The 21279-nt window shown below is 40.9% G+C and overlaps 1 long non-coding RNA gene across 2 annotated transcripts in view; it reads left to right on the top strand.

Moving 5' to 3' along the window:
- Window positions 1-21279, top strand: part of LOC110255532 — a 377997-nt gene that overhangs the window by 89782 nt on the left and 266936 nt on the right. Inside the window, exons 2-3 of one of the 2 annotated variants that reach the window (XR_002336039.1) lie at window positions 3174-3273; window positions 3670-3982. This is a non-coding gene — a long non-coding RNA (uncharacterized LOC110255532). Of the gene's footprint in view, window positions 1-3173; window positions 3274-3669; window positions 3983-21279 lie in introns of those variants that run through there. The other variant, XR_002336045.1, reaches the window with a different exon arrangement.

The following is a 21279-nucleotide window of genomic DNA, read 5'->3' as shown; positions in this document are numbered from 1 at the left end:
TCAATGGTATCACTGTCTACTCAGCCAACCAGTATAAAAACTGCAAAATCACCTCTGCCATTTTCTCCTTCTTCTAAATTTTCCTTTAAAACCCAACTTGAATTTTGTCCCCCTCCATGAACTTTTCTAGCGGTACACCAAGACTTTTTAAATACCTCTTTTAACAAATTCGTTAACAATATCTTCCATAGGTCTCAGTTTCTTCCTCCCTAATTGTGCTCTTTTCCTGCCAGTCTTAATGCCATTTCTTCTTTGTATTCTTCTGCCTCTAAGTACCTAATAAATACACTGTATCATACATAGTATGAAGTCAGTGAATGCTTGTGGAAATGTAATGACTTAGACCTCTTCTCACAGGTCACATCCTCTTCTCTGTTTCCTCTATGATCCTTTGATGTTGGTGCAATTTCTTGATCCAGGAATCATGGGGTTTTCCCATGATGTGGCAGCAGGTGTTAAGATAAATAAAATTAAAATTGTTCTCATTGTTTTCCTGGCACTCACAAATTGTCTTATCTGACAATCCAACCTCTAAAAATGGAACAGCTCTCCATGAGTTTAGGTGACTGGGCTCCCCCATGATGCCTAGCGCTCCATGTTCACAGTGCTCCATTTCTCAGTGGCTGTGAAGTTTTGCAGCAAAGTGGGTGGGAGAGACTGGTAGGTCATGTCTTGTTTGTTCTAGGAATTGTACATTGATTCCCTGAAATGTCTTATGGGGCTCCCTAGTGCTGCTTTTAAGAAAGCTTTCCCTTCTACCCCACCTCTCTGGATAAACTGTTTGCCCTCTTGTAGACCCAAGGTTTAAAGACTCATATTGTAGATTCTTAAAGGTATTTAAACAAGATGGCCTTCTGGATCCTTAAGATCCTGTTAAATGCGCCACTTTTGATCTCAGCTCAGCTGGGAAATCTTTTCTTTTGTACAAACTTAGGAAAAATCAATATAAATGGCTGTGAGATACTGAAATTAATCCCCACTCACCCCTGCTGTTTCCTTCCATGCCATCTGATTGCTCCTGAAAAGAAAAATGGGCTTTGGTTTCATGAAATATTTTGCAATACTGACTACAATGGGAATAATTATTTTTCTCTTGAAGAAAAGTAAATGATAATTCCTGAGTTATTCAGATAATGAAGATGAAAACTTAGTTTCTGGAAGACCTATGCCTTTTGTAGTTTGGGTAAAAGGGTCCCCTGGTGGGTATCTGTGGTGACATTTTTCCACCCTCCCTGCAATGTGGGGGAAATGAGCAAGAGAGTCATGGGCTTTGCTTCTCACAAAGTACTGAGACTCTCTAAGCACTTGCCACTAACGCTGCTCATTGAAAATATCCCTTTTCACAGCATGTTTACACAGCGACTCTTTGGCAGTTAAGCAAATACAGTATTTAATAGGCCCATAGCGATCTGCTTACATGGGAGCCTGTAACAATCAGAGGGAGACCATGCCAGAATATTAAGAAAATAATATGTGGCGGAGATAAGCAATGATCCTTGAAGGGAACAACAGTTTGTGGAAGACAAGACAAATGCCACCTGCCACAGTGCCTCCAGGGGAGAAGCCAGGCATGCTCTCCTCTGGAGCAAAAGCAGTTTTCCAGTGTCTTGAACAGCCAGCTGAGGTGGAACGCTGGGAGAATGAGTCAACTATTTGGTTGTTCGCTGGGTAGTTAGTTAGCTCCCATATCTCCGGAGCTGATACTGTGCAATTACAGCAGCTGGTGTTTTCATGCCACCAGGCATACTCCCAGTTTCTGTGGCACCTACAGATCTATGTGGAAGAACAGAGGATCTGTGAGAGTCCCATTTGTCATTCATTGTGTACTTCCTCTGTGCCAGGCCCAGCCCTCATGCACTTTACATGCATTTTGTCATTTGGTCCTAATGGGTGGTAGGTTCATTTTAAATCTCTGTTTTATAGTTAAGAAAATAGTAGTCCATGGAGGAGAAGTGATTGTCCAAGGTCAAGACTAAGACTCAAGTACTGATTCTTTTTAGTCCCAGACCACTGAATTAGAATACTCACTTTACTGTGATCAGAGGAAGGTCAGAGTTGCTGGATAAGCAACTCTATGGGAGCAAGTTACTGTGGGGGCACAAACATGATAGCGAGATTGAGGAGTGTCAGCTTTGGTGATCCCCGAAGACTGCAGTCTTTCTAAGGCAACATGGATTTTCCTGACCCTGCCACTACCTCAGGGTCTGCAGGCCAGCAGGCACTTGAGAGAACGTTTGTGGATTTGGGATATTTGCATTCTAAATACAATCCAATAGGACACGCCTCTCACATGAAGCACTGAAAATTTATAATATGCCCTATCACTGCATTCTAAGGCTGGGTGTAATTTTAAAGGGCAAAAAAGTGAACATATACCTATTCCCAGGTATAACATCCTTATTTTTTTAAATTGTTTTTTAATTTTAAAGTTCTATTAAAGATAGTTGATTCACAACATTGTGATCATGTCTGCTATACAACAAAATGATTCCATTATACATATAGACAGCCTTCTGTTGTTCTGATCCTGGATTTTGTTGGGTGGATGGAGATAATGAGTGATGGGAAGAGAAACTAAACTGGTTTTCTAAATCAAGCTTGAAAGGAGAGTTTGAACAGGCACAAGGAGAGGAAGTCTGGAGCTTCGTGTAAGTGGTGAGAGCAGATTTGGAGCAGCTCTGGTAATGAGTAGATTGTGGGGTGGTGAAAGGGTAAAGAGAATCCTTTAGACGTAAGTTATGCCACAATCCTCTATGTCGCAATCCTCTAAAATTTTTCAGATTAATTTTTGTTTCTTTTGGGTGTCACTCCTAGGATTTTCCCATGAAACATCCAGGATTATTTGGATTATAAAAAAGTGCTGCCTTTACACTGGCACAGCACTTGACAGTTTAGAAAACATTTTCTCACTTGATTCTCACAATAACACTATTGTTGTGTTGTTATGATGTGGGGTGGGGAGGGATATAATCAAGTTCACTTCATAGATGAGTTTGTGGTTTTTGATACTTTTCTGGAATCACACAGCTTCTAAGAAGCCAGGCTAAATGCAAGAGGCCAGATTGCCTGATACCTCTGTCAAAGGGCTCCTACCCTTAAGAACATAAGAGCAAAAGACGTGCCATATTGGGTCAATCTAATGGCTCCCTCTACTAAATATTTCTTTTGAACAGGTTGGAACCAGTGGTGTTTTGTAAAGGACTGTGGCAGCTGCCTCTGCAACTTCAAAAGTCAGGAATGCATCCAGACACCTTGACCTCCCTTCCACAACTGGTAAGAGATCGGGCATCTGCAATTTTTCCAAACCCTTCTTGAATCTATTTACATTTCTTGGCTGGTTCAACTCTTTGTGAGTAACAAGTTCCACATGTTTACCACCTGCTGTGTGAAGAAGTACTTCCTTTGGTTATTATTTTAAACGAGTGCTTTCCAGGCTTAAGTGCTCCCATACCCCCCCAAATCCCCTTCCTGACTAGTTATAGTCCCCAGGATGCAATGTCTGCCTGGCTCACAGCCCCTGGCACACACTATTCTGTTGCTGTTGAGGTGAGCTTGGTGGTTATATCTAGAGCATGGCAGCATGAAGAAGCGTGCACCAAGGGGGTTGCTTTTGGGGTGCAAAGGCTACCTATGTGTTAGAATAAAAAATGGAATGTGGCTTTCCCCCAGAAAGCTCCAACGACTTGAAAAGGTGAAGCCAAGATCGTCATTATGAAACTTTTGCCTTTTCTGTGACTGTGTCCTTCCAAAAACCTTCACTGTTCTACGGAATTCCATGCTAGTCCAAATGAAATAACTGCAAAATCATACTTGCGTGAATGTGCTATTCCGGTTTGAATCCTTTCTAGCAACTGACCTTGCTAATGCGAACATGTTCATATGGTTAAGATTAATGAGTCAATTATTTTTATACAAGCTATCCCTCATGTAGGCTGTTTTCCTTGACTTGACTATGTTAATTAATAAAAAGCATTCAATCCTCCTTCTATTTCAGTTTGTGGTTAATCAAGTGCAATTATCAATAAGGTTATGGTAAATGTCTATGTGCTCAGTAAACTCTAATGAAAATAGGATATATTTGGCTATGAAGAGAAGTACTTAAAGTTCCTCTTCAATGAGTGCTTCCAGAAGGAAATAAAGCTATGGATCTTGGAAGGCACAGGCTGCCATTATAAATATAGTCGTGTTTTTAATTAAATAAATACTGAAACAAATGTGATTGAAGATGAGATAATCCATTCATGTGGATATTATTTCATGTCATGCCTTAAATGAATGCTTCCTAAGGCTTGGCCTGGCTCTTGCTAGGTGGAGTAGAGTGTGCAAATACAGCCTCCATAAATACCCAAAAGCTTATGTGCTCTCAGTCTACTTGCACCAGACCTCTGAAATTTAGCATTACTTCAGGGACATCCCCCCCAACCCCCAAAAAAATACAAAGCAAAAAAACAAAAAAACAAAAAAACCCTCAAAGTTATAGAGAAATTTAAGTAGCAATTTTTTATATCATCAGTGGTTTCCTTGCTCAATAGAAAGTTGTAAAGGAGTACATTTCCCAGTTTGTTTAGTGACAGGCTTATAGTAAGAAGTTGGAATATTAAACAGCTTTGTTTTTATTATTACCAATGTTCCTTTAAAAATGATATCTCTTAGCACTTAATGTCTGATTTGGCTTTTATCATTGTTAGCAACACAGTTCTTACATGAAATGGTATATGCTTGAGAACAATTTTGGTTTTTGGATGAGATGGTTAAAAATAAGAGTTTTAGGACCCTTGTGTAGTTGGTAGATACCAAACCTTTAAAAAAAAAAAAAAAGAGTGGTTGAATTGGTGACTTGCTGGACTTATATGGACACACAGGTGAATTTAATGAATGGTCAGTGTATCTTAGTTTAGGTTAAAACACAATGGATTTTAAAAAGTCACAAGATTTTCATACCTGAGACTATTTGAAAATATTGAAATATCATTTTCATGAGAGAAAGTTCTATAGCATATATACAAAGTAAGTAGCTGCCATCAAATTTTTACTTGTGCTTACTCTCATTGAAATTACCTTAATTAAGGTCAATGAATCATCACCCAGAGAGAGCTGAGGCATTGCATGCTTGTGAAAACCAGACAGTGAATTCATTTTGAGGTGTAAATGACTGCTACTAGAATTTTTCCTGGTTGTGTGCTTCGAAATGGAAAGTGGTAGAGAGAGAAAGGACACTGAGAATCTAAAGAGGAGTTAGGGAAGTTGAGGACAAACCTCATGAACTTAATAAGACCAGTTCGTTATATCTCCAAGAGCACAGGAGTGCCAAAGAGGACAGAAAACTTCCTGTGACATCACTCACTCAAGTGTGTCAAGGGCTGGAGCTATAACAATAAAGTACTAATAAATTTCCTGCCATCAAGAAGCTTACAGTTTATTGGAATTAGGTGGGACAGACATAGAAACCAAATGACTGCATTAGGTAGGATGGTGCCAAGAATAGCAGAGAACAACTGAAAGAATGGTTGATTTTACATGAGACCACTGTCGTATGTTGTCACCAGCTCTTAAGTTTTGATGACTATGCTTATCTCTTCCCAACTATATTCAGTGATGTTGTGTTGGTAGCTTAAAATCAGCCATGGTGGGAGTATTTACACTCCATGAATTAGCCAATACTACAAATCAGGGTTTTTCTGGAGTTCCCATCGTGGCGCAGTGGAAACGAATCTGACTAGGAACCATGAGGGTGCGGGTTTGATCCCTGGCCTCCCTCAGTGGGTTAAGGATCCGGCATTGCCGTGAGCTGTGGTGTATGTTGCAGATGTGGCTTGGATCCCGCGTTGCTGTGGCTCTGGTGTAGGCTGGAAGCAACAGCTCCGATTAGACCCCTAGCCTGGGAACATTATATCCCGCTGGTGCGTCCCTAAAAAGACAAAAAATATATATTTAAAAAAATTAGGGCTTTTCCCCCTGCAGAGAACCAGTTGTTAAACACTTAGTAGAATACTCCTAGCTGAGGGTAAGAGTGTATAAGGAGAGGTGTTACAGAGAAAAGGATCATTGGGCTGAATCTTGAAGAGCAAATAGAAAAATAGCCATTATTGTATTTTTAGGAGAGAAATTTGAGTGGGGATTTTTTTGGGGGGTGGGGGGCATGTATAAAGATTTTTTTTTTTTTCCCATGAGGAGATAGGGAAAAGCAGGATTTGTATCAGATATATTTCTTTTCTTCCTTTCTTTCTTTCTTTTTTTTTTTTTAGGGCTGCATTCATGGCATATGGGAGGTTCCCAGGCTAGATGTTTAATAGGAGCTGTAGCTGCCAGCCTACACCAGAGCCACAGCAACGCCACATCCGAGCCATGTCTATGACCTACACCACAGCTCATGGCAATAGAACCTGCAACCTCATTGTTTCTAGTTGGATTCAGTTCCGCTGCACCACGACAGGAGCTCCATGTATCAGATATATTTCTAATGATTATAAACTCTAGCCAATGTGTCAACCATCAGGTGTTTTCTGAGGTGAAGTTCTAGATTTTATTTACCTGTGTGTGTGTGTGTGTATGTGTATCTATATGTGTGTATATCTCTATATCTAACTGTAAAATCTAGTGCATGATGAACAGACAATAAATGTGTCTTGTATTAATGAATACATGTTGGTATTCCTGAAGCCTCCTCAATTACCCTATCTAGATGGGGGTCAACGCTTTTCAGTAACTATATGTCAAGCACTGTGCTAGGCATTCTATATCATTTTATGTATGCATTTTACAGAAGAAGAAACTAAGACTTGGGAGGGCTAAGGAACTGGCCCAAGATCATAATAGAGCTCACAGCAGTAAACACAGTCTTCACATCTAGGTCTGATTCCAAACCCTCCATTTTTTTTCAACTGTCCCACTTTTCCTTTTAAGTCAGGAGCCATTTGTTCCATGTGGAGGATGAGTAGAGACCATAAGTCCTCTGGGAGTGAGAGATCATCAGGCACAGAATAGATGGTCCCTAACTTGAAAACTACTGGTTTAGGTGGTAATGCATATTCCCTATTTGACCCTTCTGCTGACATTTACATGAACACCTTGGCTGATCTATCATAACCTTTTCCATGGACTCCTAATCTGAAATGCAGCTTGACACACTTATATAGTACAGCAGAAGGCTGAAGAATGTGGTTTGCCTTTCTTTTCCTATCCCACCCTCAATTCAGTTACCAAGAAAAGATCTTTCAGATCAAAACACTTTATCTCCCCACCCGCAGAAAAGATGTCAGACAAAAATGTTTAGAGATAATTTTGGATGTGGTACACTTAAATACTGCATCCAAAGACAAAAAATGATAAAGAGTTTATGATCATCAATTAGTCAAAAGCAGAATAGTAAATTTTGGAACTTCAACAGCTTGCTTCATGCTGCTTAGCTGCTCTTACAACCTCTGAGTGAGCTGTACACACTTTTTATTCCCGTTCTTCAGATAAGGAAATTAACTGTTAGTCGTCACTTAACGTGACTCATCATTCATGTGTATTGTATCTACAAGTCTTACAATGGGGGAAAAGGATACAGGAGTAAACCTGCACAGAGCTGAATTTTTCAGGTGAGGGAATAGGAGCTGGAGAAGGGTTTGCATCTAGACATTGCCATGTTATAAACATCTGTAGGGTTTAGGGCAACTTCTTTAAGTGGATAACTCTGTAGTTATAGGATTAGTAATTAGATCCTTGTATTACCCTGTACCAATACAGATTTTGGTTAGAAACAATGAAAGCTCACTCTTGTTAAATTAAGGAAAAAAGGAATTTCTTGGGAAGGAACTGGGTATCTCATGGAATCCAGGAAGTTTAGACAACAGGTCAGATAATAATAAAGGGACGCAAGGTGTGGCTATGGGGCACAGCTAGGGACTCTCCATTGCTGCTGATGCCATAATCAGTGGACATTCATCATGCTGCTGGATTGCTTCCCTGATTCTGGATCCTCTAATATAATATTGCCAACATGAAAATATCTCTGACTGATTACATACATTTCTTTTCATGGAGTCTGACAGCATGGGGTGGGTGCATCTGATTGGCTATGCCAAGTCCCATGGCTACACCTTGGCCTCCTGGGAGGAGAGAGGTGCTGCCTTTCCTCAACTTTCCCAGCAGGAAGTGAGCTCTGTTTCCTGTCTTATCTGTCATCCGCCCAAATAGGAGGGGAGTTTAGATGCTGGGCAGCCCTGAATGAGCCATGTTTCTTCTACACATCCTGGCTTTTGCATAGATGTGAGCCTAAGAGTATCTGAGACAGTCTCATTTATATGGAACACTGTTCAAATAGGCATGCTGTTATACTAATGGCCATGACTCTAATTATGGTACATTTATTTTTCTAAATCCACAGCTCTTCTGAACCTATTATGTACACCAAGTGAAGTTGTCCAGGCTCTGGGTTCATCTGATTCAAGCAAGAATGCTTGCACGCAGGCCAACTTCTTTCTCACTGCGTGGCTTTGCAATTCACAAGATGTAAAGAGGTTTTCCCTGGCTTTCAGCCTCCCTATCTATTTTGATCATGGAGGTTAATAATGCTGAAAAGCACTCAGAGTATATAAGGCTGCTGAGGAAATGAGAGCTCTATGTTTTATGGCTGGGACATGGCTAGTAATGTATCTGCCAGCAAAGTTGCCATTCAGAATGCAGCAATGAATATTGAATTCCATCAATTCTCAGCCTTATTCCTTCCCTCACCACACCCTCCTCCTTGCTCCCCACTTGGGAAAGGCATACTCAGAGGCCAGATCTGATCATGAGGGGATCTTCTTTCTTGGTAGGGCTCTGATGGTGTTGGGCAGTAGTTTACCATGCTGGTTGCACTTTGGAATCACCTGGGAGCTTTTAAAAAGCTGGATGCCCAGGAGTCCCCCTAAATCAACTAAATGAGAATCTCCGGGGAGGAACTCATTGGTCACTATTATTTATAGCTCCCCACATGGCTCCAAGGGGCGTGGAAGATTGAGAAACCACTGCATAGTGCAAGCCCCTAAGCTCTATATGAACTGGACTTACTTCAGGACAAACGCTAGGCAGTAAAAATGGAGACACACCCCCACAATATCTTGCCTTCCCTTCCCTACCTTTCCCTTCTCTCCTTTTTTTTTTCAGGATTGAAGTAGTTATTCCCAAAAAATGTATTGTGCAGTATAAGGAATGTGGACTTGCATTCCAGTTTTCTAGCTGTGTGGTTCTGGACAGGTTACTTGAGTTCTCTGGCCTTCAACTGCCTTGGCTATAGTTATTTCTGCCTCACAGGAACTTTGGGAAGATTAAATAAGAAATTTCATTCCTTTGTCTTAGTGTAGTACCTGGCACATAATAAAGTTTTAATAAATCCAAGGTACTCTTATTACTGTATGGCCCTTAGAGTTTTCAGAGCCTTTCCATAGCTTCTATTTCTCTAGATTTTAGGTATCATCCTTTGCCATTAGCTAGTGTGGAATTTATCTCCCCATTTTAGAGATGAAGACACTGAGATCCGGAAAGTGTGAGTGAACTGCTCATATTCACACAGGTGGCATCATTATGGTAGGGCAAAGTCTTTATTTCAGGTATTCTTAAGTCCCAGACCAGCATTGTTTATTCCACAGTGAGTCACAGTATAGAAGGAGTCATATTATTGAGGAGTGGGGTAAATGACAAAAAGTGGAGAATTAACATAAAGATGAGTGAGGTGCGGAGGTTCTCTAGGTTGACTGTGAATGGGATATATTGGATTTAGCTTTAATGTGTCAAGGTCATAAAAGTAGCAATCTCAGAACTGGTTCAAGCAATTCCTTCATTCAATTTGTGCTTCCCTACTTGTGCATTTCTTGAGTTTGGGAGTTGATGGGGTAGTAAAAAGTAATCACATACCACCTCTAGGACAGGACAGGAGTGAGAGAAAGCTAAAAAGACAATGTATTATTTTGAGCCTGAGTCAATGACTGAAGATTATCTGGGTTGTGTATGTCTATGTACATGCATACATGCATACGTTAGTGTTATAGTATTACATAAGCTTAAGAAAAGAGAAAAATAAATAGAAAGTCTAAGGGCAGTTGTCACAGAATGACTTACAGCTCAGCCTTTAGAATCAGTCAGAGATAGATGACCTTATTAGCTACATCTTGAGCAAGTATGCTAATTGCTCTGACACTTGGTTTCTTAATCTGTAAATTGGGATAATAATAAAATTTAGCTCATAACTTTTTGTCTTTTTAGGGCTGCACTCATGGCATATGAAAGTTCCAAGGTTAGGGGTTTAATCAGAGCTGCAGCTGCTGGTCTGTGCCATAGCCACAGCAACATGGGATCTGAGCCAAGTCTGCAACCTACACCACAGCTCACACCAATGTTGGATCCTTTAACCCACTGAGGGAGTCCAGAGATCAAACCCGCATCCTAATGGATACTCATGAGGTCCGTTATCTTTGAGTCAATAGGAACTCCTGTTCATAACATTTTATGAAGGATATAATCAAAATATGTTAAGTACCTAATCCGGTACATGATGCATGGTCAACTCTCAATAAATGTTAGTGTCCTCAATCAAGCAATCAATCACCAATTCATTAACAGTCAGGAATTGGAGTTCTGTGTCTGTGCACCTTTCCACTAGTCCCTGTGTTTCACCTCACATAGTTTTGAGACATGTATGATGTCAAATCAATCTATATTTCCAGCAGTTTCTCCATCCATGTAATGGGTAACAATTTACCTTTGTTCCAAACTGAATTTCACTTTTCTTCTTCTTAGTTGTCACTTGAGAAAAGTTAGAGTGAAGTCATCCTTTCAGGAGAGAGGAAGATCTAAGGACTTCTGAGATTCATTATTTAAGCACAAATCTCATAACCTTAAAATGGCCTGAGCCTGGTCGTTGTATTTTTAAGGACCACACGTTCTGCCTTGCGTATCTGCGGGTTTTGCATCCACAGATTCAATTAATGGGCAGATTGGAAGTTCATGCTGATATTTGATCCGTGATTAGTTGAAACCATAGATGTGGAACCTGGGGACACAGAGGGCCAACTGAATTCATTGTACTTTACCATTTTATATATGAGACTTGAGCATCCATGAATTTGGATGGAACAAATTCCTCACAGATACTGAAGGACTACTGTAGTTAAAAGTTTTCTTTCCATGTGATCCTCCATCTATTCACTTAAAAAGCACACATGCAGTACATATATCACTATATGTATATTTAATGCAATATTTATAGATGGATGCAAGGTGACATTGATATAGTGGTCATTTCACAGCTTGCCAGAGCTGTTGTTTTGTTTGCCCTGCTGCAGTGTCTCTTGGCCTGTGGCTCTTCCACAAAGCTGTACTAATGGCAGACAGCACTCGGATCAACTCCAAAATGTAAGGTCTTTGTGACAGCTTGCATGCCAGACAGTAACATAAGAGCTGTCCTAAGAGTGGGAGGAAGAGAAGGCTGACAGTGAATTGTGATCAGCCTCCTTGTGAAGGGTTAGTTTCAGGGAAAGGATGGGAGTCGGGGGTGTATAAATCAGGGTAAGTGTCTTAGAGTTAGCTTCCTTTGGACCCTGTATCCTGATGTTGCCACCAGCTGAAGGGATGGACCAAGATACTTTTCTGTAACCCATATTTCTCATCTCTAACAAAGGAATAATACCAGTAAAAAGCCTATGTGAGATAATCTTTGTAAAATGCTTATTGATGTTCTGGTTACATATAAAGTATTTTATACATTGGCTAATTTTTCATATGTTTATAAGACAATAATTTTTTCTTTGTCTTCTGGTATATAATCAGAACAAAGGGGGGAAATCTAATATATACTGGCCATCTTTTACATTGCAGGAACTTTACATATTATTTATTCAGATACTCCCCAGAATATTATGTGGTATGAACACGTAAGTCCCATTTTATAGATGAGCAAGTTGAGACTCAAGTCAACCAATTTGTTTAAGGTATTGCAGTTATAAGCAGTAGACTCTAGATTTAAACTTGATATACATGGCCCCAAAGCTCATGCTTTTTCTACCTAATTGAACAGCGTGTATTGAATGAGATTAGAAAAAAATGCAAACTGTCTACCTACCATGAAGTTTACTCAGTACCAAATCCAAGATATAACTGATAATTAACAACCAGTACTAGGGATCATGTAGACCCAGCAATTAACCAAGAAATGCTCCCTTCTACTTGTGGTTAAACAGTCTACCAAGAAATGTAGTAGAACCTCCCTCCCCAGAATTCTCTAAAAACAGAACAGGTGATTTGTCTCAGGCTGTTTTCTTAGAGGCCTTTGAGGAGGCAAAGAAGAAAAACAGATTTTTGGAATTTCTTCCTCAAATATTCTGTCTCTGAAAAATGTTGCAAAAGACATTCCTTTCCATCATAGGGCAAAAATCTGGGAGTAACTCAGTATATAAAACTGTACTGTTGAAAGGAGTCAATAATAATAACTAACATTTGTATAAACATTTCAGAGCTGCCAGAGCCCCTTCATGTATATTTTCACTTGAAACTTGCCTCAACTATGGGAAGAAGGATGGACAAATATTAATATTTTTTACATGAAAGAACAGAGGCTCAGAACTTGAAGAATTTGCCTCGTGTTTGGAGGGTAGTTTATAAGTAACTGAATTCCAGTTTGAATAATTGAATATGTCTAATTCCAAAGCCGAACCACTTGACCTAAGATCTCACTATTCAAAGTGGGATTCCTGATCTAGGAGTCTGGGCTGCTTCTGGGACCTCATAAAGAATGCAGATTTTTTTTTTTTTTTTTTTTTTTTTTTTTTTTTTTTTTTACTGTTTAGGGCTGCACCAGTGGCATAAGGAAGTTCCCAGACTAGGGGTTGAAGTGGAGCTACAGCTGCCAGCCTACACCACAGCCACAGCAACAAGGGATCCGAGCCACATCTTCCACCTACACCAGAGTTCATGGCATGGCGGATCCCCAACCTACTGAGCAAGGCCAGGGATTGAACCTGCATCCTCGTGGATACTAGTTAGATTCATTTCTGCTGTGTCACAATGGCAACTCCCAGAAATGCAGAATTTTTTTTTTTGTCTTTTTTTTGCTATTTCTTGGGCCGCTCCCACGGCATATGGAGGTTCCCAGGCTAGGGGTCGAATCGGAGCTGTAGCCACTGGCCTACACCAGAGCCACAGCAACACGGGATCCGAGCCGCGTCTGCAACCTACACCACAGCTCATGGCAACGCCGGATCGTTAACCCACTGAGCAAGGGCAGGGACCGAACCCGCAACCTCATGGTTCCTGGTCGGATTCATCAACCACTGCGCCACGACGGGAACTCCAGAAATGCAGAATTTTTCATCTCATCCCGTACTTGCTGAATCCACATCTACAGTTTAGCAAGACTGTCCTGTGACTTGAATATTCTCTGAAATGAGCTGGTTCTTAGGCAATACCACCTGCCACATCTGTAGCATTAGTATGAAGTACATTAGCTTGAAAGCATGGGTTGACATAAGTAAGAATTAAGTAGCTTCCCACTGAACATTGCCCCCCCCTCCGCTTTTAAGTAAATGGAATTGATTTCTTTTTAAGCATAAAGTGATCTTGTTTTTATTTTCCCTTGCTGATATCTTTGAGTCAGGTTTTAGGGACTCTAAAATGACTAAGTCAGGGTGAAGTGGTAGCAATTTCTTAGACAGTGGTGATGAACCAGGTGGAAAAAGAGCCGCAGGCCACTGAATATGGACCAAGAAGTCCTCTGGTCCTGCACAACCCATCTTAGGAGGACAACACAATCCATAGAACCTTCTCCAGATTTTGAAGCAGTTCTTTCTGGCACATTTGGAGACAGGATGTAACTGAGGCCAGATGCCCTGCATGAGGGGACCCTCTCCAAACAGCATCTGGTTAGCATCATTCAATCCTAGCAAAGCCCCAGAGAGTCAGAGCAGGTTTTCCCTGCCCAGTGCCTGGGCTTTCTTTTCTTTAAAGAGCCAGCTGTGTTGCTAAGAAATATGCGCCCTCCAGATGGGCTCCCTCAGTTACATAGCACCGCCCCCACCCCTAGAAGAAGTGGCCAGAGAGGGTTGAGCGGCCTGCTGGACTTTGGCCCTGACCAGCATGTTACCATCTTGCCAGGATGCCTCTCCATCCTCTACCAGCTGATGCTGGTAAGTGAGGAAGAGCATACTTTAGCACATTTTTGCCCTGCTGTAAAAACAAGGAATTTATGAGCATGCCATTTGAAAAGAGGGCCTGGGGAATCATTACTGAAAGCATAAAAGACTAATTTTCCCCATAAAGTGGCAGCAATAAATGTCCTGTAAATATGGGCCTCCACTGACTCCTTTTTCAAAAGCATATTTTTACCCCCCCATTCAATACAGTCTATTTCATGTTTAAACAGAGTAAATGACAGACTCGGTGGCTATTCTCACACACCTGAAGTGAGGCATTATATACTAAGGCAAGGGGGAGTTACCCAAGAGGACACTGGTCAGCTCTGGCTGCCTCTAGTTGGGAAGGAGGGAGGGAGGAAGGAAAGAAGAAAGGAAGAAAACTTGTAAATATGAGGAGGAAAAGCTGACAAAGTGACAGTGAAAGAAGCTGTCAGTGTGTGGAAATCCAGAAAATTCACAGTGGTGAAGGGGAGGCATTACCCTCCTGGAGTCTGGAAGGGTTGTTCTGTTGATTATAAAACATTAGGAAAAATGGCATTTTCCTAATTTCTATTTAGGAAAATTAAGTCCAAATTTAGAAACAAGTTCGTAGATTCCCTCATCTCCCAAGGTATATATGCAACAAAGCATTTGAAATTGAGGGAGTTTTGGAAAACTTGGACATTTTTACTTTTGCCTGGTCAGCAGATCAACAACAGATGCTGAGTTTTCAGGGTGTCAACTGGGAAGGGGATCTTTACTTTTCCGAGATGCTAAAAGATTGTGTTGGTCCAGGCATCAGGTCCATGGGGTGGAGGCACTGCTCATAGGCTGTATCCTTGGGTGGATGGGGATGGGGAGGGAAGCTGCTCCAGCTGGTGGCCAAAGGGAAGGAAGGAGCCATGTGTTCTTTCATCATTAGTAAGACAACTTCTATCAGCAGTAACAATAGGGTTGGAAAAAGACACAGAAGAAGAGAGTTCTAGAAAGAATGTTCTAGATCATTTATCTGTACTATACCAACAAACCTTTAAATATATCTTTGTTCAGATTTTGCTTTCTGAGGGTGGACAATAGGGCTGCTGAAGGAGTTCCAGTCTGGGAAGAGCAAGGGGCCTAGGCTCTAGACAGAAAGATATGGTTGGGGGTGAAGTGGATAAACTTCTGTTGTTGCTGTCATCTCTCTAGCTTAAAAGGCAGGTGGGGTGGGGGAATAAATAAACAGCTAAGGTCATTGACTGAGGTGCCAGACATGCTGAGTTCAAATCTCAGCCCCACCATTTAGAAGCTGGGTGACCTTAGGAAAAATACTTAGTTGCTTTTGTCTTAGATTCTTTATTTGTAAAATGGGGATAATAAAGAGTATGAGTGTTAAAGGAGTTAATATTTGTAAGTGACTTACAACAGTGCCCTGCACAGAGTAACTTCATGGGTTGTTGAAGGTGGCTTCATATATGTGTTAGCTACTAAGTTGTTACAAATTATGTAAGTATCTGGCTTTACATGAGTCATATCCAGGAGAGTATCTGTTACAATAGATGGGCTGTGTTTTTTCCCCCACACATACTTTGGAGACATTGCTGACATAGGATTATGTTTATACATTTAAATCAATGAAAAGGACACATGTCTTTAGATGAACTCATTGAGAGATCTAAAATTCTGGGAAATCTGCCCTCAATAACCCCCACTCCATCAAACTGTGGTGCTTTGAAGGTGACTTCATTAGAGATGGCTGAGGATTAGGCGTGTTCTAGTTCCTGGTTTTTCTGGTGGCTATGCTTCATTTCCTGATGCTTGAGTTTTGATCTCTTGTACTTTTCCATTTTTGTGGTTTTCAAACTATGATCTCTCCTCTTATCAATGTGTGCCTTAATTCACAGGAACATTTCTAGCTGCCTTGCAGGCTGTCACCATCCTACAGGACTCACGCACTCTCATCCCACAGTGGGCACGGGTCTTAGTCTCCTCACTCTCAGGCACCATCTCTTTCCTCTTCTTCATGTTATTTCACCTCCCGCCGCCAACACACTGGAGTCTAGCTCTGCCTCCCATGGCCATTACAGGAGGAGCCCCTGAAAGACTTTCTCTGAGAGTCAGGAAAAGCTAGGAGGCGAGGGCCACACTAGGCATGGCAGCAGGGCAAGAAAATCCCTTCTGTCTCCTGGACTGCCACAGCTGGGAGAAGGATGAGAGGGACATTCTGCATTTCTGAATCCTGGGAAACAATTTACCAAGTCATCCTTAACCAAGGTGTTAAGAGTGTCTGCAAGTGTCTCCAGCTGTCCTTTGAATTAGAGAGGGTTTTGAAACAAAGGGTAGGAGATGTCCCTCAGCTATAAGAATGTAAACAATTTTCTTTTGTTAAGAATAAAAATAAAAAGGAAAGTCATTCAAAATTATAATCATGGTTTTTAAGAGTAATAGGTACATAAAAATGGAGCCAGTCCTGATGATGTCAAAGACACAGTGAGAGTAGAAGGATGAATTTGGTTTAGGCAGGTGGTTTTGGGTAGGGAGGAGGAAACATTTCAAGTGGACAGTGGAATGTGGGGTGTGAGGAATGGTGTCCATACTGGCCCAAAGTATTCCATGTGGGGCAAAAGGGAATAACAGTAACAAAATGCACTTAGAATAATCTCGTACTTGTCTGTTTCCCAAGCAAATTCATGTGCGGTATCTGGTTGGAAATGTAATTGGCAGAAAGTCACAGGACTTGTTAAAGTGAGATCACAGATCTTGAAAAATAAGAGTGCTTTGCCTACCCCTGGGAAGTCAGGAGATTGGTTTGCTTGGCTTTTACCCTGGATTCACGGATTCTTTATCAAGAGGGACAATCCTTATTGAACCATTCTTCAGATATCTGGGATCCTAGCCTCAGTTTGCTGGCTCTGTGCCTCTGTTTCCTTCCATTTCCTAACCTAGCCTTCCTTTTACTTTGTCTCAGTAACTCCTCTTGGGTCACAATATGAGCTCGGGTAGAGAATGCGAAAGACCTTTACCAATGCTCTGTCATTCTTTCCTTGCTTAAAAAGAAGATAGGCCCATCTCTTTGTGCACTATTGGAAATAACACATTTTTTTTTTTTTTTAGTTGGAAAGAAGCATTTGCTCATAGAATGGGGTCTTTTTTTAAAAAAGAAATAAATGAGAATACATATATTAGTTTGAATTCATGCTTTATTATTAGCCATCATTTTCAGCTTCTCAGAGTGCTGTCAACCACCCCCAAGGACCTTCATTGGGCTGATACTGGCACTGGTTCAGATTACATTAGTGTAAATTTGGATTTTCCATTGCCTGCTGCTTAATAACTATCAGCAGTTTGGTCCCCATAGTATCATTAGCACCTTCTTCCTCCAGGTGCTGACTAGGGGCTGCAGAAAGCCCCCAAGCCTATAGCAGTTTACACCTATTGACTCTCCCTGCAGCTAATTCATCTTCATGATCTGTCAAATTCTTCACTCAACTTCTTTACTCTCTCACTTCTCTTATGGAGTTGGCCTGTCCAAAGTCAATAGATATTTGAGCCTGATAATAAGGTTAGGGAGGCAAGGGACTTTGCATATCACCTTGTTGACATCTTCTGCTTTCCGGATGATGTAAGTGAAGGTCAGAGAGGCTAAGTGATTTGTTTGAAGTCACACAGGAAGGAAGAGAGGCAGAGGCAGACCTCGACTCTGCTCTCCCTAATTCTTAGTCCATATTCTTTCAGTTGCCCTGACTGTGGCTTGGGGCCAGGCCAGCACCCCCATGACTCAGTCAGCTCTTGGATGTGAAGTCCCTTGAGATGGAACTGCTGAGGCCACAACCCTGAGGGACAGTATCTACGTCACATTTTAGCCTAACTGAAAAAAAGCTGAAATAATAAAATGTTGCAGAAAAGTTTATAATGTTATAACATGTGTTATCCTCAGAAGGCTACACACATCAAATTTCTCTAGACTATATTTATTCCTTACCATTATGGGGCAAATATTCACTCTTGACTTTCTCTTTCCTTTTCTCCCTGCATCTGGGCAGTCATCAGTCCAGCTGAACATTGCCTTTTAAAAGTCTTTCTCAAATTCTTTCCCTACTTCTCTCCTGCATCAGATCCAAATGACTGCAATGGTTTCCTAACTGGTATCCCTGAGCTTCCCGCTTGGGAGCCCTGTTGGTCTGTCTTCCACACTCATCCCTGGGCCAGCTGATCCTGTCTTTTCACAGAATATCTTACAGGAAATGATGTCTCACTTAGAGAATATTCTCAAACTGGGCTACACTAAAACTCTCCAAGGGCTACATGTACATGGATGAATTTTAAGAAATTAATTTCCAGGTCTTTGCTGTCCAAATGAGCCTGCAATCACAAGATTCACCTACCTCTTACAAAAGAAAGGTTGGCTTTTCACCCAACCTAAATCCTCATTTGGTGCATTGCCCTCAAATGTAAAAACTTCTGAATATCAAAGATGGGAGAAATAGAAATAGTGGTTTTTAGAACTTGTTTAATGGTTCACCACTATACCTCGATTCCACTGAGCTTCCTGTTTATCCCATCTTTCCATTAAAAGTGTAGATTGAATTTGCCTGGTGTTGGATTTGGTCTAAATTTAGAACAGCTGAAACAGTAAAAGGTTAATGATGCCAATTCTTTTGAATGTAACTGGAATGCTCCAAGGACTGTCACATTTTTCAAGATAATTTTAAAACACCAAGGATAAATATTTTATATGACTTCTTTCAGATTCAGTGTGTTTAATCAACAGTGTTTTTAAAAATTTAGCAAGGGGTTCCCTGGTGGCTCAGTGGGTTAAGGACCCAGCATCGACACTGCTGTGGCTCTGGCTACTGTGGAGCAGATTTGATCCTTGGCCCAGGAACTTCTGCATGCTGTGGTTGCAGCCAAAAAAATCTATCAAATCATATAATGTTTCATAAATGACCAATACTCAACTTATTTCAGTTTATAAAATGTTTAATGTGTTCTGTATCTTTTTATATAAAAAAGTAAACCTAAAATAGAAAAACTTAAAGATTTGTAAGGGATTACATAGTTTCATAGTTTTTTCTCTCCTAACATTCTTATTATGAAAAAAAATTAAATATGTAAAGAGAAGGTAAAGAATGATACTGTGAATGCCCATATGTACACCACTTATATTTTATAAAACTTTAAATATATTTGCTTCATCACATATCTGGCCATCCATCTATGCATTCATCAATCCATCTTCTCTTTGCAATGCAATTCAAAGTAAGTTGTAAATATTATGCATGTCATTATTTCAGTGGTTATATAGGTAGAAACAATTTGAAGACCTTCGATTTATGAAAGAGAACCCATGCTTCTCAGTCTGGCTTTCAAAGGCCTTGGAGGTCAGGAAGATATGACAGACAGTGGGGTTTTTTTTTGTGCTTTTCTTCTGTGCTTTGTCTTTGGCACTGGCTGTGTCCAGTACTCCAATGATATGAAACCACTTGAAATTCCCCTCCACTAAACTGAGTCATGCACTTTAGTCCTAGCAGCATAGACTGTTCTTTCTGCTCTGGCTTTTCTCTCTGCCTCCCAGCTTCCCTTTCTCACTTTTGCTTATCCTTTTAGACTTAGGCCAAGGGGCACCTCCTACATCCCAGATGCTGAATATATACACACATACACGTGCGTGCGCGCGCGCGCACACACACACACATAAAGCTTACTGAGAACAGTGTGGTAAAAATTCCTTGCATTGCAAATCAGAAGATCTGAGAGTAAATCTTTTCCCTCAAAATTGACCTCAAAGATTTTTTTTTCTGTATCTCTCATGTTTTGTTTGCATGCATCTACCCTCTCTCTCCTAACATATAAAAGCTCCCTGTGGCTTGAATCCTTTGTGATTTATATTTATTTTCAATTATATATAATTTAATAATAACTATAATTGTAAAATAATGTTTTTATTTAGTCATATAAATATACATATGTAAATATATTCATATTAATATTCTTTTTTTTTTTTTTGTCTTTTTGTCTTTTCTATGGCCACTCCCGTGGCATATGGAGGTTTCCAGGCTAGGGGTCTAATCGGAGCTGTAGCCACTGGCCTACACCAGAGCCACAGCAACACGGGATCTGAGCTGCGTCTGCAACCTACACCACAGCTCATGGCAACACCAGATCCTTAACCCACTGAGCAAGGCCAGGGATCGAACCTGCAACCTCATGGTTCCTAGTCATGCCATGACGGGAACTGCAATATTAATATTCTTAGGTTTCTGGTCTCTTTAGGGATTGAAAGTCAAAGTCTGAGGCCCATCAGTATCAACTGTGTAGCTTTTCAAAGCTTATTTATTAGGTTGCTTATCTATTAAATGGAGGTAGAAATACCTGCTCTATGTACCTCATGATGTTTTTTTCAGGATTAAATATATGTGAAATCATGTTTCCAAGTGCTTCTGAAATAGGAAGTGCTGGGTGAGTGTAAGATATTCCAGGTGTTTTTATGTCATGTGCAGGGAGGAGCCATGGCTGGCAAAGATTAGTGTTTTGGGCACAGTGTTTTATTAACCTTTATGATAATACTGGTCACACCTCAAAACCCCCCTTTTCCTCTAAATTCTCCCATATGGTGGCTCCTTCTTGTCTAATCTCAGAACCAGCTGAATGCAGTTTGAGAGCCCACTAGAGCCCTGACCCGGGAGACAAACTATGTGAAGAGCCTGCAGAGAGAGGGGCATAGGGGACTCTGGCTTCTGTGAGTTTTATAGGAAGGCTTTACTACATTTATCCTGCGGGAAACCCAATGGCAATGATCCATCTCTTAGAGTCCATGTCTGTGCCTATTTCCCAGCCACAGCAGAACAAAAATGTGGCACCTCCCTATTATCAGGGTTCCCTTGTGCCTCCAAGTAATAGAAAGGGGGGGGGGCAGCTGGCTGAAGTGGTGAGGACATTGGTTTTCTCACTCAGCATGAAGTAAGGTGACAGGAATTTCAGAGCTGGTTAGTTCAGTGATGCAATCATTAGCAGTCAGCCTCCTTCCATCTCCCACCCTGCCCACAGCCACAGGCACCACATCCAGACAAAACAGTATCCAGATATAGAAGAAAAAGAGCCTTTTTTTGGGTGCCTTTTGAAGAAAAGAGAAACTTCAAGCCCTGCTGTGTCATTGGCCAGAATTGTTTCA

The sequence above is a fragment of the Sus scrofa genome, chromosome 1 (assembly GCF_000003025.6).
Source record: "Sus scrofa isolate TJ Tabasco breed Duroc chromosome 1, Sscrofa11.1, whole genome shotgun sequence".
In the NCBI taxonomy this organism is placed as follows: domain Eukaryota; kingdom Metazoa; phylum Chordata; class Mammalia; order Artiodactyla; family Suidae; genus Sus; species Sus scrofa.
The sequence above is the reverse complement of the archived record's forward strand: the minus strand, read 5'-3'. Positions and strand labels throughout refer to the sequence as shown.